General features: G+C 33.0%; 1 long non-coding RNA gene across 1 annotated transcript; it reads left to right on the forward strand.

The window, feature by feature from the left end:
* Nucleotides 1-188: 188 nt before the first annotated feature.
* LOC129976644 (uncharacterized) lies at nucleotides 189-10,293 on the forward strand. The gene is made up of 3 exons (XR_008785160.1): nucleotides 189-318; nucleotides 6,562-6,729; nucleotides 10,013-10,293. It is a non-coding gene; the product is annotated as an uncharacterized LOC129976644 (long non-coding RNA).
* Nucleotides 10,294-15,475: the final 5,182 nt, after the last annotated feature.

The following is a 15,475-nucleotide window of genomic DNA, read 5'->3' on the forward strand; positions in this document are numbered from 1 at the left end:
TAATATGATACACAATAAAAAAGAAAAGTTCAGGGACTCCAAAACTGCAATTTATAGTCAAGCATGAAATGCCTGAATCTATCGTATAAAATTGCAGCAAACATAAATTAATCCCTTTCTGCACATGCGCTGCCCGATGGCAGTCTTATAACTTGCCTAGTGTAAATTCGACATAAGTAACAGTCATGCGCGGAGAATCTATTGTACGCTACAGGAAAGAATTAAATATCAATGACTAAATAAAGTTAGCGCTGACTTCTTTCAGGATTTTATATCTCTATTTTTTTAGTATAACCTTAGGATTTTAAAATGAGAGAGGTAAGAATTGTTTTTTATTGGTTTATATTATTCATTTTTTTTAAATTAATTACGGTCTCTTTCTTAATTATATTTCATTTAATTTCAAAAACGTTAAATTATTATATATCGTGGTATTATCTTAATGATTATCCTTTTTAAAGGATCATTTTTTTCCTAGTAAAGACATTTTAAAATGTTTATAGAATTGAGATTGACATAGAAAAAGGTATTTCTTTAATATATTATAGAAGCATTTATTAGTTAACATATTTAAATATATCTTTATGATTGGGAAAAATCTGAAATTTCTTACCTATTTTTTCAATTAAACAAAAATGTAGAATTTCCAATCAGGATTAGATGTTGGTGTATTATTTATTAAAATATGATAATACTTGAAATGGGACTGTTAAAGTCGCATTATGTGGTCAATGCATCCCTTGATATTTCTGTGGTTTCAACCAGAAATGGTAAACTGGTTTATCATTAACATTTAAAAACTGAGAATTTGTTGTAAAATATATTTCTCGTGACTTTAGAAGTAATAAAAGCAATAAAAACCTATTTCAGTGTCTCCATCTAAAACGTATATGTCCATTTCGGTAAAACTCACATCTGCTAATGAGTTTTGCTTTCATAATGAAAATCTGTTTTCATTGTTTCACCAGATATAAAAAATGAACCATAATTCCATCTCCTTTCAAAACCATTGTAGTGTTCTTATAACATGCTTTATATCTTCTACATTTTCTAATATATATATTTGCGAATTTTGAGGTTTATGTTGAAAGGTTGCAACAAAGATTTTATATACTGCTGGCGAGCTTTTATAGCAAAATCAACAAATTCAATAGTTTAAATTGAAATTTCAGTAAAGTCAAACAACTTAATGTAACAACGAGAGGGAAAAAAACTCAGTTAAATAGTTCTAAATATGACCATTAAACAATCAATGATAACTTAACTTTTAGAGAAATTTTAGTTTGAAGTGCTAGATGCAGATATTCTGTTGAATTAAATAGCATTTTAAATTGAATCTGTTTGATTTTATTCATCATCATCTGTTATTTTATTCATATAAAATTTTTAGATTAATATTAAAACATTCAGTTATAAGGTGGATCTCAAACCTTTTTAGAAAGCAGCAAATTGCACTTCACCAGTTACAGGAGTTTCATCTTGACAGGCAAAAACGCAACTGCCATTGCTTAGAATTGATCTCGTTATTCTGCAACAAATGTCAATTGTGAGAATGGAAAATCTTTTTGCCGTGGAATTTTAAATTCTTTATAATTTAACACATTTTATGTTTGAGATCTTTGTAAGATGTTTGAGTTAATATTTTGGGATAGCAGATTTGAATCTTGTATTCATCAAATATCATTAATTTGCTCGATAAGTATTATAATAATTAATGCGATAAGGATTACAGGAGTAGAACTTGTAAGTTTAATAGCATTCAGAAGGCAAAAGATAAAGGAATATTTCATTCTATCTAAATTCCATAAAAAGACATTATTTTTACTTTCTCCTACGTGAAACATAAAGGAAAAATGGCAATAGTCAAAAATTCGAACTCGAGATTTTGAGAATGGTTTCTTTATGGTATTGATTTCCTCGAGTCAGGAAAATGCAATTTTTTTGGTTTTTGAAATTATATCTATATGTGAACATAACTCAAATACACTTTGCCCAGACGGCTGAAATTTGGTATACCAGATGAGGCCAAATTTGCAGATTTCTTTCAAATTTTGAAAGAAATCCATTCACAGGCAGTCTATTAGTTTATCTGTCCAAATGAAAATGAACTCGATTACTACAAAACGCAATGAGAAATGTATATGAAAATACACATTTAAATATAAATCTAAAATATAGATACTTACTAAATTTTGAACCAAATTTGACCTACAGTTGAACCTTTTGCCGGTCTGCAATCAAATGCAATAAATCATAACGGCAATGATTTCATTAACAAAATTTGAGATGTTATGATGTGACTATAATCGCAATTAGTAGTTCTGGAGAATAAGAAGGGAGTTGTGTCGAATTTTGATATCAATCGTCCGGTAAAAAGGCATCGAGATCAGATATTCATCGATATATTTATTACAAATGCTAGTTACATACAAAAGATCAATAATTCGTAATTATCATTCATCGATGTCATATCCAATCTTGTCCAAGATTCATAATTTTCTATCGAAGAAATGGAATAAGACCTTTATCGAAGAGTATGCGATAAATTTTCGACTGAACCGCTCCCACTATGTTTATATTTAATGGATGATAACTTACAGGCACAGTTCTATGCATGATAATGTATTTAATGTACTTCAGATCTCTCTAGATAGGAGAAAACGCACAGAATGCAATTTGATTGATTTAATCTGGATAAGCACCAACTTCAAAATCGAAAGTGTATCGCTAAGCCAGTAACCTAAACATTTTCTTGCCAATTGCTGGCTTCAAACAAACATTTTCAATGTTTAACGAAATAATGTCAAAGATTCACACATACGCAAAAAAGAAAGAAACTAAAGGTTTCGGCAAATCCTTCGATTATCGTCCATTCAATTAAAACAAAGTCTGTTTATACATTCATTTTTATATCAGATTCAGAGGTTATGAGATTTTAGTGTTGTCTAGCCTATTCTTTTGCAACCAGCTATTATCCCAATGTAACTTACGGTTTCATTACAATTTATTAAATATTAGATTCAATATATTCTTTGTTTGCAATGTTCAACTAAAAATAACCATTGTTTAAATGTTCTGAGATGGATGCAGGTGACTTCTTGCTCATGGTTCAAACATCCTTGGACAGCATGGGGCTATGGTTCAAACATCTTAACATAGCTGCAAGCTGGTGGTAAGGTCTCGGCTTCGGAACCGAAGGATTTCAGGTTCGTGACTCGATTCCACCGAAGACCCGTCGTGTAAGTGGGTCTGTTGCATCTGTTTTATTGGGAATCGCGTTTCAAAGGAAATAAACTGAAGGCTCGATAGTTTAGAGACAGACAAGCATAAGGAGAATCTCAGAATTTTTCCCCCTATTGTTAGCGTATTCAAATTATTTTTAATGGTATACTAACATTCTATATTAAGAAAATATTACATTCCCGATCCCCCTCCCCCCAATATGCCATCGAGCCTTAATAGTTTGGCCTGTAGTATTGCGGGGAAGTAAAATATTCAAATATTAGTATATATTATTATACATTATAAATATTATACTGTATTCAATATATTATTTTGAAGTAGAATATCCAAACGTCTGCGGGGGCCTGGTGGTAAGGTCTCGGCTTCGGAACCGAAGGGTTTCAGGTTCGTGACTCGATTCTACCGAAGAATCGTCGTATAAGTGGGTCTGTTGCGCGTTAAATCCGTCATGACCAAACGTCCTCCCACTGGTATGGTGTGGAGAGAGGGGTGCCAGCTCAGGTGTCGTCCTCGTCATCTGATCGCGGTTCAAAATTACGAGGTCCGTCCCAAAATAGCCCTAGTGTTGCTTCAAACGGGACGTTAATATAACTAAACTAAACCAAACCAAACGTCTGCGGGAGGCAAACTGGTCGATGGCAGTGGCTAGGTGATTGACTACCTGTTCTATTTTTAAATATGCCAAAGAGAGAGTACACAACCTATTACTTTCTCACGTACAATGTACAGAGTAAGTACTTGCAAGAGTCTACAAATTCGAACTCTAGATTTTGATGAATCGCCACATCTTAGATAATCTCCACGACTATACAGCATGTTTGAATCTCTCTTTAATAGTAAAAACTATGAGTATTAAAATAAGTTAAAATTACTATTTGCGAAATTTGCCGAAATTGTGAAAACTTTGTATTATTTTTTTCATAAATGCTAAGGAATTTGCGCAACCGGAAGAGAGTCTCAAGATGCATAAATAATTTAACCTTTGTAACATATCCATTGGAAGCTTTTTTAGTTGTAGTATTAAAAAATATATAAACTTCAAACTATAAGAAATTGCTAAGAAACGGTAAAATTCATTTATTCAATTACTTTACGGTATCGAATGAAATTAGGTTTAACTAATTTTCCTTTTGTTATTTATTTAAACGTCCATCGCACCTTTCACGCACTGCAGCTTTTTAAAAACCCAAACCAATAAATTAACATGTTCAAATAATCAATAAACCAATAAATTAACTTTCCCGAAACCATTCAAAACAGGTTTCAGGAACGGCAAGAAGAATTTTCTGTATGAAATCAGTAAATGTGATTGAGAGATTATCTATGGATATTATCTCAAGATATTGTCCAAAAAATTCAAACCCAAATAAAACAGAAGAGAATAATAATACAAAGAATTATTATCTTGTAAAAAAGTGAACTATCCATATTTTAAAAACAGAAATCTTCAATTTATTCATTGCTATTTAATCTTTATACCCTTACGGAAATAAAAATAGCTCAGAAATATTTTATTGAGAATTAGTATCTTTTTTCTGACTGCGAATCATTTTCAATGTCTAAGCCTCATGAGTGCGAGAGTAATCTGCGTTTACTTTAGTATTAAATGTGATCTCCTCCTTTCATCTCTCCTCTCGCCCCTATTTTGACAAATTAAACCCATCCTAACGCATGCGCAAAAGCGCGGAGGGTTTTAGAATCCGTTGGCAAACAATACTTTCAACTGAGTATTTTGTAACTTAGATGTACGATTTTGATATTCAACAAAACTCGTATTCAATTGTTGTCCAAACGCTACTTTAACTCTGCAATTGAATAGTAATTTAATATATAGGCACCTTGCAGTAAATAAAAATTGCTCTAAAGAATCTTATCATGACAATTATTATTTTTTTCGACAATAATACGAGCAACCAGCAGTTTCTACGCCTCCTAAATCCGCGTAAAATCCGAGATCACTTGACTATTAAATATAAACACCTCTTCCTGTCACCTCTAATTTTACTAAATAAATGCATTCTGACGCATGTGCAAAAGCTCGGGGGGGGGGGGGGGGTTAGAATACGAGAACGAATAACAACAGCTTTTGGATTCTAAGTAGTGACATATATAAAAAAAAGGTTTTATATCAAAAGTAGTTCGTTGTAAGAAGCCTAATTGTTTGCTTAGTTCGAACATTTTATTCATATTCACTAACTATTAATCAGTACTTAAGGGGAAACGATAGTTTTGATTTTTCGTTCTTTTCTATTTATTCCTTCTTTGAGGTTTCATGTACCAATATCTAAAAGTCTAAGGCGACATTTCCTGGATATCGTATTATATTAACAATCACATAAGATATATTTCCTACATGGAATCTATGCAAATATGTGGTGTCAAGTAAGTTTTGAATTTCTGTTACCCTCCTTTCGTTCCCGTTTTTGGTGGTAAGCTTTTCCCCATACATGATCCTGGTTATGTAAAATTCTCTTCGAAAAATCGGGATGGGTTTCAAAATTGTACTTTTTCCTACCCCTAGGTTAACCAAAAACATCGTTTCTTTATGAAGGCATTTTATTTAGCTTTCTGAACAACGATCTGAATGGGGGGGAATTTTAGTTTAATTTTTATTTATTAGACAACAATAACATCTGCTTTCCCTAATTATTCGTGTTTAAAATTATTCATTTGTTTAAGAAACTTGATGGGCCCCTGCAACCCGGTGGAAAGGTCCAGGCTTCGGAACTGCAAGGTTTCAAGTTCGAGACCCGATTCCAAAAACGAATAATCCTGTAAGCGAATCTAGTGCACGTTAAATCCGTCAGGGCAAATGACCTCCCATTGGAGTGGTGTTGTGTAGAAGTTTGGAGAGGGCTTGAAGCTCAGCTGTCTTCCTCGTCATCTGACCGCAATTCAAAATCACGATGTCCATCCCACAATAGCCCTAGTGTTGCTTTAATACGGGACTGTAAAATAATTAAACTAAAACTTAGAACCTTCACAAATGTTGAAGTAATAATGAAAAAATAACTGCGAAAAATAGCATAGACTTAATTAGTACATTTCTTTGATGTCCGAGTTTGGCTTGGAGCGACTGTATCTCCTCTCCCCTATTTTAACTGAATAAAAAAAAAACTTGACGTAAGTGTGGAGGGTTTTCGAATCCGACAAAGAGCAATACGCTATTATTTCCTGAAAAAAACCCTTTAATAATTCAAGTTTAATCGTGCAAATCCAATCAATTCGCATGAACTCTTTCAGTTTTTATCCTATTTTAGGAAATTTTAAATAAAAATTTTTAATTCTTCATGAAGGTAATTAAAAGTTGTTTTCCAGGAGGAGTATGAATTCTACGTCACTATACGTCGCTTGTTCCTCTTAGCAGTCATTCAGTATTCGTATTACCAAATATTGCGGTTTCAAGGCCTGACACACGAACAGGTTTTTTGGATTGCCCAGGTTGAAACTTTGACTTTGTTTGTGCTTTGCTGTATTCATTCTTTTGTAAGTATAAATTAAGTTACTAATTTACCGAGTCGCTTTTAGTTTCTCGTATATGCTGCAACTCAGTTTTGAGAATGAAAACATTCCAGTAATTGGTTCTTGCCTTATGCGGGGATACAGAAATGAAGTGAGATCGACCAGCCCCTACCGATGAGGGGATGAACTTCCCACGGAATGGGTTGTAGTAGCCGGTGATGGTCCTTAAGATTCAATCTTAGCTCTTGCCAATGCTGGCACGGCGGGTCCTGTCATTCAAAGGGGAGAGGTAGCCTCAAGGTGGGTAGTAATATGTGATTTCTCGTATAACAAGACAAAGTATATACTTTCTGTATACAAAGTATATACTTTCTGTATACAAAGTATATACTTTCTGTATACAAAGTATATACTTTCTGTATACAAAGTATATACTTTCTGTATACAAAGTATATACTTTCTGTATACAAAGTATATACTTTCTGTATACAAAGTATATACTTTCTGTATACAAAGTATATACTTTCTGTATACAAAGTATATACTTTCTGTATACAAAGTATATACTTTCTGTATACAAAGTATATACTTTCTGTATGCAAAGTATATACTTTCTGTATGCAAAGTATATACTTTCTGTATGCAAAGTATATACTTTCTGTATGCAAAGTATATACTTTCTGTATGCAAAGTATATACTTTCTGTATGCAAAGTATATACTTTCTGTATGCAAAGTATATACTTTCTGTATACAAAGTATATACTTTCTGTATGCAAAGTATATACTTTCTGTATACACAGAGAATGTATTTTAGCTATCAAAAAATTCATACTGAAGTATTTGTCAAATCATCATGCTTTAAATCTCTGAGTCCGGGAACCCATTTCTGGAAATATGTCCGTCTAAAAAGAGTAACTAACAAAATGAATTGGGCTAGAAAGATGAAGTTTATTAACAGGATCTTAGTATCATATTTAGAGATTTGTCAAATTTTGCACAAACTCCTTCGAAGAAATGTTTGCCTGGCCGCCAAAGTGCGTTTCTTCAGACGAATATGCTAGACAATTGAAATTTAGTACTCACTTTTAACAGAAGAAAAGTCGTCTAAATATGTGTTAAATGTTGGACCAAATACATAAAAGACCTGGTCATTTGCCTGAATATTTATTCTTATAAATACATGACAGCATCTAAGGGGCAGTGACATATATAAATGAATATTTCCAAGCATCTTGCGAAAAGATTTGCAGATTTATATTAAAGTTTGGATCTAATCTGTAAAAAGGAAAACATCGAAAATGTTAACATATTTTTCTTTATCTTATGAAGTATTAAAGATAAAATATTGTAATCTTTAAAAATTTGAATGATAGATTTAAAGTCATCTTTGCGTTTTAGATCTCTCGCAGTTCGAAAAAAAGCATTTTTGGAATTATGCCGGTCAGTGAACACGGTGATTCAAAACGTTCGGAATTAAATGGATGAAATGGTCTTTATCGTAGAATATCAAATTTTGAAAGAAATCCATTCTAAAGATAACTGTCTGTCGGAATGCAAGAGAACACAATACCTTCAAAACGCAAAGAGCCAGATAGATAAAATTTGGTTCAATCCAAAATTATTCTTTGTAGTAGATTCTTATCCTATGTGGAACAATATCTGTCAAAGACTTTATTTCCGTATGCTTGTAAACGCTATAACTAAAAGTCAATGATTTAAGTAAATGCTACTTGCAGTATGATTTTGTGACTACATTTCTGATTCCACATAATATTTTGGTTTCAAACCAATCTGGGAAAAGATGTCCAAAATAAGAATTTTGTTTTTGGATACTTATATGTTAAAAATATACCAGAGATTAATTACCAAAGGAAATCGTCAAAGTTACATGTTAGATTCAGTAATAACTGATAGATTCACGCCCAACATAAATACTTCATAACTTCGTTCGCGACATTGTCCAATGTTTAATTGAGCTAAAACTCGTGGATAATATGGGAGGGACTACGACAAAAATATTGCAAGACCACTCCTACTGGTTTTTCAATATACTGCGAAACATAAAAAATTATATATTCAAAATCCCCATTCGGAATTCGGGGAACATTATTCGCTCACCCCCGGAGTTTCTATTACCTTGGTTGCTTCAAGGTCAGTTTAATTGACTTTGTTTCTTATGTTCTTATTGACTCCTACTTTCTAAACATGTAAAGTTTTAAAAAAAGTAAAAATACTGTCTTATTAATTTGAAGTTAACTTTTAGAATTTTTTTTCTGCAGTAAAATGTTCAATTCGTGAACACATAAATTTGATTCAACGTTTAATTAAGATTCAGATTAAAATTCTTAGTTTCTGTTCAAAAGATATATTTTCTCTTGGTCTAATATTGCAACTACTAAATAAAAACTAATCAATTATTATCGATTATACTTCTAATGTTGTCCTTAAACTCAGCTGGAAGGCTCTACGAAAAGGTGGAGAAATATCCGAATAAATAAGTGGTCTCTTATTTCCCTAATGAAGTTAACAATGTTGTAGTTGTACGGCCGAGTTATAATTTGTCGTGTGGCCTGGATAACCTGGTTGGTAGGTCAGTAGATTCGCGTCCCTTGGGTTGAGAGTTCGAACCCTGCCGGCCGAAGACTCCCCGCGTGTTTGGTGGCTGACGCGCGTTTAAATCTGTCGTGGTCACAAAGTCCTCCATGCTGGGAGTAATACCTCTGGGAGTACTGGATCAGGGGTGATCGTTCTCTGATTTAGGTCTAAATTACGATCTGTGAATGAATGAATTAAATACATGAATGAAGTCCGCCCCATAAAGAGGGTTGTGACGTGTGTGTAGCTAAGTCGTTCTCTTGGCTCTAGATGGCGCTACTGAAAAAAAACAGACGTACTCTTGGCTAAATACCACAAATGGCTTCTTAAGGTCAGGGGGCTTGTCTAGACAAGAGCCATTAGAAACAACAAAAAATTGTCGTTGGATTGGATGTATCTATTACGGAAGAGGCCGTGTTATGGCGGATATTAATATTTTTAGACATGGTTCTTCAAACTTAGTTCCCTGCCTCTTACTGATGCTATGATAGTGCTATTACTTCGGGTGCTCAGGTGGGGTTGGAGTCTGTTCCTGTTGTGCTGTGTATTCTTTTAAAATGAAACTTAAATTTAATTTAAAAAATATTAAATTGCATCAATGATAATGAATGCTGAAATATATATATTTCTAATTCGATGAATGAATTGCTATTTTATGTATTTAAGGAATGAAATTTAAAAAAAATTCTGCATTAATGATTTTTTTTCAGTTCCTCTGACAGACGCTAATGACACTTATTACAAATTAGTTGACGTATTAGTACTTAGAAGACGATGTTGAGAATCTCTTTGCAAAGAAAAAAGAAATGTCGACTGAAAATGTTTATTTTTACAATTTATTCTTCGTCAATTTCCTTATACAAAGATTTTTTTTACCTTTTAAATTCTTGTAGAATTCAATGGTTATCTGAAATTAGTCTTTTAAATATTTCTTCTGTACTAAAATGTATTTTTGCATTTTAGCTTTTTTTTACAAATTGCACACATGTACTTAGTTAATGTTGAATAAAAAAATGTTTTTACAACCTTATTACTCTAAAGTGATTTTTGTAAATTGAAAGTTTTCTTACTTTTATTAAGGAGACCCTCGGGGGGGGGGCGGGGGCAACTCGAAATGAGGATGAGATTCTTCCGGCATGGTGGTTGGATCTCGCCACCCTGGAGGGTACACTAATAGGTGGGGGATCTGGCTCCTCCCATCGATGACGGGACGTACTTCCTTCGGGGAGGGTTGTACCGTGGCCGGTGACGGCCCTTAGGACTCAACCACAGTTCCCGCCAATTGCTGTTGCGTCGGTCCGGTCATTCAGTTTTATGGTTTAAATCCGTGTGCCTTAGGGCGGGTCGGAGAGTTAGATGCTTGACTTACTTTTATTAAGGGAAGAGCAGATTAAGGTATTTTACCTTCTGCATTTAGTCCTTAAACACTTTTATTAATTTTAAAGATAGATCAAATACAGAAAATCAAATAATTTTTACAATAGAGCATAAAGACGCAAATATGAAGATATATTGCTACAATCAGCTGTTTTTTAATGAATTAAATAAAGAAAATAAAACTGGCGAATTAAAATAATTCGCAAATACGTTTTTTTAAAAAAGAAACCCCTTTTTGTCCGGCTTTATTTCCATTAACATTATACTAGAAATTCCTACTAGATTCCCTTCGTTGAGCAAAGATGTATCTACCAACATATGAAAGTCGGGTTAAAAAAAATACAAAGACAATAAAAGATAGAAAAGATACTTTAAGTACAAATAAAATTGAAATCTAGATTTAAGAAGTAGATTTAAGACTCATAAATGGAAATCACTATACCCATTTTAGTTGAACTTGATCTTTTATATAAAACGCAGCTAAATTGTTAACCAATATCGATATTTATTATTAATACTATTCGAAATATCTGGCATTTTTCCGGTTTAAAATTTAACTTAAAAACTATTTTTTTTATAAAATATATATGAAATTCGTGCATTGCTTATTTGTAACTAAAATTAGAATATCATTTGAATCGGATAATTTTTTAAACCATCGATGGTTAATTGCCTTTATATATAATTTTTGTTAGTTACATTGGTATAGCAAATTTTGAAGTAGAATGGTTGATTTGGTTAAACTTTATTTTAAGCATGTTTAAAACTCTTCAATAATAATTAATGCATTGTCAAAAGACTTGCTAAAATAAAAAAGAAATTTTCAAAATAGTAGTAAATTAGTGCAAAGCGTGAAAAAGACATTTTCGTTAATTATTAATTAACTGAGCGTCTAATCAATTTTTGCATTTTTACAAGTTAGAAAGATTCTTTTTCGTGATTTAAGTATGCAAATTAGTTGAATTGGACCCGATTGTTTAGGAGAAGATTTCAAACACGCATATTTATAGTCACAATGACTATTATTATTACATTATAACATTTATATTAACTGACGCCAATCTAATCAAGAAAGAAATATCCATGTTAATGAATGATTCCGTGATAGATAGGAACTAAAATAAAGAATGGAAATGAACCCTTTGCACTCGGAGAAATAATTCGAAGCAAAACTATTCACCTAATACAAGAGCTTGCTTATTGTCCTGAAAAACAAATTATATAATTGTTTCAAGTTGAATTTCCACAAAAAATCAATTTGCATCTTGTTACCATTTTGTTGGTATATTTAATAATCAAAACGATTCACTGTCTTGAACAATGACCATGAGTCACATCTCAAGTTCAAAAGGTGGATTAAGAAACTGAGAATGGCAGCAGCTGTTATATACACTGGTTCAGTAACTAAAGCAAATTCTTTCAGAATTTTTTATACATATAAAATTAAGAATGGTGAAACAGTATAAGTGCTTCATAAAAACAGAATTGGGAACAACTACGTTGTATATTTTAAAACCTTTGACATAAGAATTTAATTTCCTAATTTGCTGATACATCCTATTTTGGACATTTATTGTTATTTTGATTCTTATAATAATATAAAAAGAATTTGAAATTTTATAGCATTTGAAAGTAATTTTTATATTTTTAAATACTTTAATCTGTCGCTTCATTTCAGATTTAAAACCAAAAATTCAGTATTTCGATTCCCATATCAGATATGACATTATAAGCGAAAGGCTTCAAGTATAAAAGAATACAGCTTATTATTTTCTCGTATAAAATATATAAGAATCTCGTATAAAATATCATTAAGAAAGAAATTCAAACTAGATTTGGAGGACTCTCTACATTTCAGTCCTCCCCAAGTCCAAAAAACACATTTTAGGCATTATGTCTGTCTGTCTATGAACACAATAACTAACAAAAGTGCTTCGAAAAAATTTGATATATGGAATTACGACAATATTTATACAATTGTGGCGGATTGTGTTGGGCGGGGATAGAACCTGGGACCTTGTAGTTCACAGTCCAGTAACATGACAACAATGCAAAAGCAATTGCTCGGGTAGCGTAGCTGTTAACTGGCTTATAAGATATTCACTACAGACTTTCCCTCCAATGAGTCGGAGGTGAGATGAATGATTTGGTTGTTGAGTGGTGATGTATTAGCTATTGATTCTAATGCGCCTGCACCCATTTGAGTAGCGCCAAGCATTATGGCGAGCGTGTGTGATTGCTGATGCTGTTACTGCGTCAAGTGAGTCTGACGACTTTGGTTTGCTGTGGGTAGATGGCGCCACACATTTATGTCGAATTATAAAGGAAATTCATTCACTAGAAATATGTCTATCTGGCTAATCGAGTGCAAGGGAAAACTAGACAACTACAGAATACAAAAAACAGCTAAATAAAATTTGGAACACTGATTTAGCATCCAGTATATAGATACTTTTCAAACTATGAACGGAATTCTCAAACAGTTGAGAGTCTGCACTTTTGTATGCATACAGGCAACAACTCATAAACGCAATGACTTATATCAGTGGAATTATGTTATCTTGAGGCTATCTTTGAAGTTCTTTATTGAATTTTGGTGTCAATCGATAAGCAAAACGCTTCTGAAATTCTTGTTGCCACGATAGATTAAAAATAATAACAGATTCAAGCCAATTATCTGAATTGTAGTTCATCAATGCCATCGAATAATTCGTGGCCTTATCCAAGGTCCACAATTTTATGCTAAAAAAGGGTTAATACCTTTACTAAAGACAACACGTGGCAGTTCTGAGGTGACCATTCTTTTATTTCTTTACTTATTTAATTTTGATTGTTAAAAAGGCTTTCAGAGAAATAGGACGCAAATTAATTGAATGTGAAATTCAACTTAGAGTAATTATATGTATTTATTTTAGATGGAACAAATAAGTCTTTGCATTAGGCGAATTATTATTTATCGAATTTCTTTTCCGAATGCAAAGGGTTAAACATTAATGGTATTATAGAAATGCAGCCTTTTAATTTTAATAGCATTCAGAAATCAATTAGATAAAGCAATCTAATATCTTCTAATATCAAAATAAAGGCATTTTTATTTACTAGTATCGAAGCGTTATCTTCAAAAAATTTCTCCTACTTAAGATCTCCTACTTAAACACGGAGAAGAACGAAAACACAAAATGGATTTCAGAAGTTACCCTCAATTAATCGCTACCGAGTCCAAAGAACGCATTTTTACCTTTTTGGCATAATGTCTCCCTGTGAACATAACTCAAATAAGTTTTGATCAGACGTCTGAAATTTGATATATGGAAATGAGGCCAAATCTGTATGTTTCTATCAAATTTTGAGCGAAATCCATTCACACGAAATATGTCAGTTTAGCTGCCCGAATGCTGGTAAACTCGATAATTACAGAACGCAATGAGGAAGTTATATGAAATTGGGTATATGAACATCTAAAATATTGTTACAAGCCTGTAAAGTTGCTTCTCAGCAGGGTTATTTGAATCACTGGAAAGACCGTTTTATGAGTAGCCCTGTGGGTGCTGATCGTTTCCGCGTCAGTGAGATTGGCGATCATTTTGCATCTTAGAGAAAAAATAAATATTGCTGGAAACGTCGAGAATTTTAACGACTCATCCAATAGGAACTGAGATACACCTGACTGGTCCAGAACCTTTTCGGCTCGCCTCCATGGAACTATAAAAGACCGTCAATCTAAAGTTGTAATGAATCGCAGTTGGAATCGTAGTCAAGTATGGAGTCTTCAATGGGATAGTGAAGAATCGGCAGAGTTCCAGCGTTATGTGGAGCCCAGGCTATTGCTGAACTGAGCTTGTGCCGAGTCCTGTTGTCTATTGTGGAAGCAGCATCAAGCTGTGTGTATAGTAGCCATTTGTGTCGGCAGTTGGATCCAGTTAAAGCGAGGAGAAAGTGGAGAAAAGTGAGGACGTATGGTGAATCTATACCGATTCCCTCCTTCTGCTGAATTACGTCTGCATTGTGTGCTGTTGTTAATGCTTCCGATTACTAATTGTTGGCTACTGTGTGTTGCCTGTCTTTGTCTCCGCTATACATATTTGGCGACATTGTGTTTGTGTTAAATAAAGATCATTGTTGTTTTTTACTGATGCTTTCTATTGTTTTCACATTATATACCCACTACAAGCGAACCCCGTGACTTTACGGACAGTAGTAGTGGATTTAAAGTGAAGAAATCCGTAACAATATAGATATTAAATTTTGAACCAAAATCGGCAGACCGCTGTCCATCTGTCGGTTTGCACTTTCACATGCTTACAAACACAATAAATCATAAAGGCAAGAACTTAAATCAATGAAATTCTATAAGCAATCTTGGGAGTAAAACTTTAGTCAGATGCTCTGGAAAGAGGGGAGTTATGTCGAATTTTGATGGAATCTTCCGGTAAGTCGTCCGAAGTGCACATTCCATCTAAAATTTATTAAAAATGTAAGATGCATGCAAAAGATCTAAAATACGTAATTATTGTTCATCAATGTCATGTCCGGTCTTACCCAAAGTCCAGAATTTTATACGGATCAAAGAAAATGAATTTTTATCGGAAAGTATGTGAAAAACTTTTGAGATGAACACTTCAGCAAGTTTTAATTTTACTTCCCAAAAGCTTTTACCTATGATGTTGGATTTAATGTCTTTTAGATCTCTATATACAGCAGAAGATGTATAGAATATTATTCGATTGCTATAATCTCGATATGCAGCATCTTCAAAAATCGAAAATGTATCACCTAAAGATACAACTTAGGGAACT

This window comes from Argiope bruennichi, chromosome 7 (assembly GCF_947563725.1).
Source record: "Argiope bruennichi chromosome 7, qqArgBrue1.1, whole genome shotgun sequence".
Classification (NCBI taxonomy): Eukaryota; Metazoa; Arthropoda; class Arachnida; order Araneae; family Araneidae; genus Argiope; species Argiope bruennichi.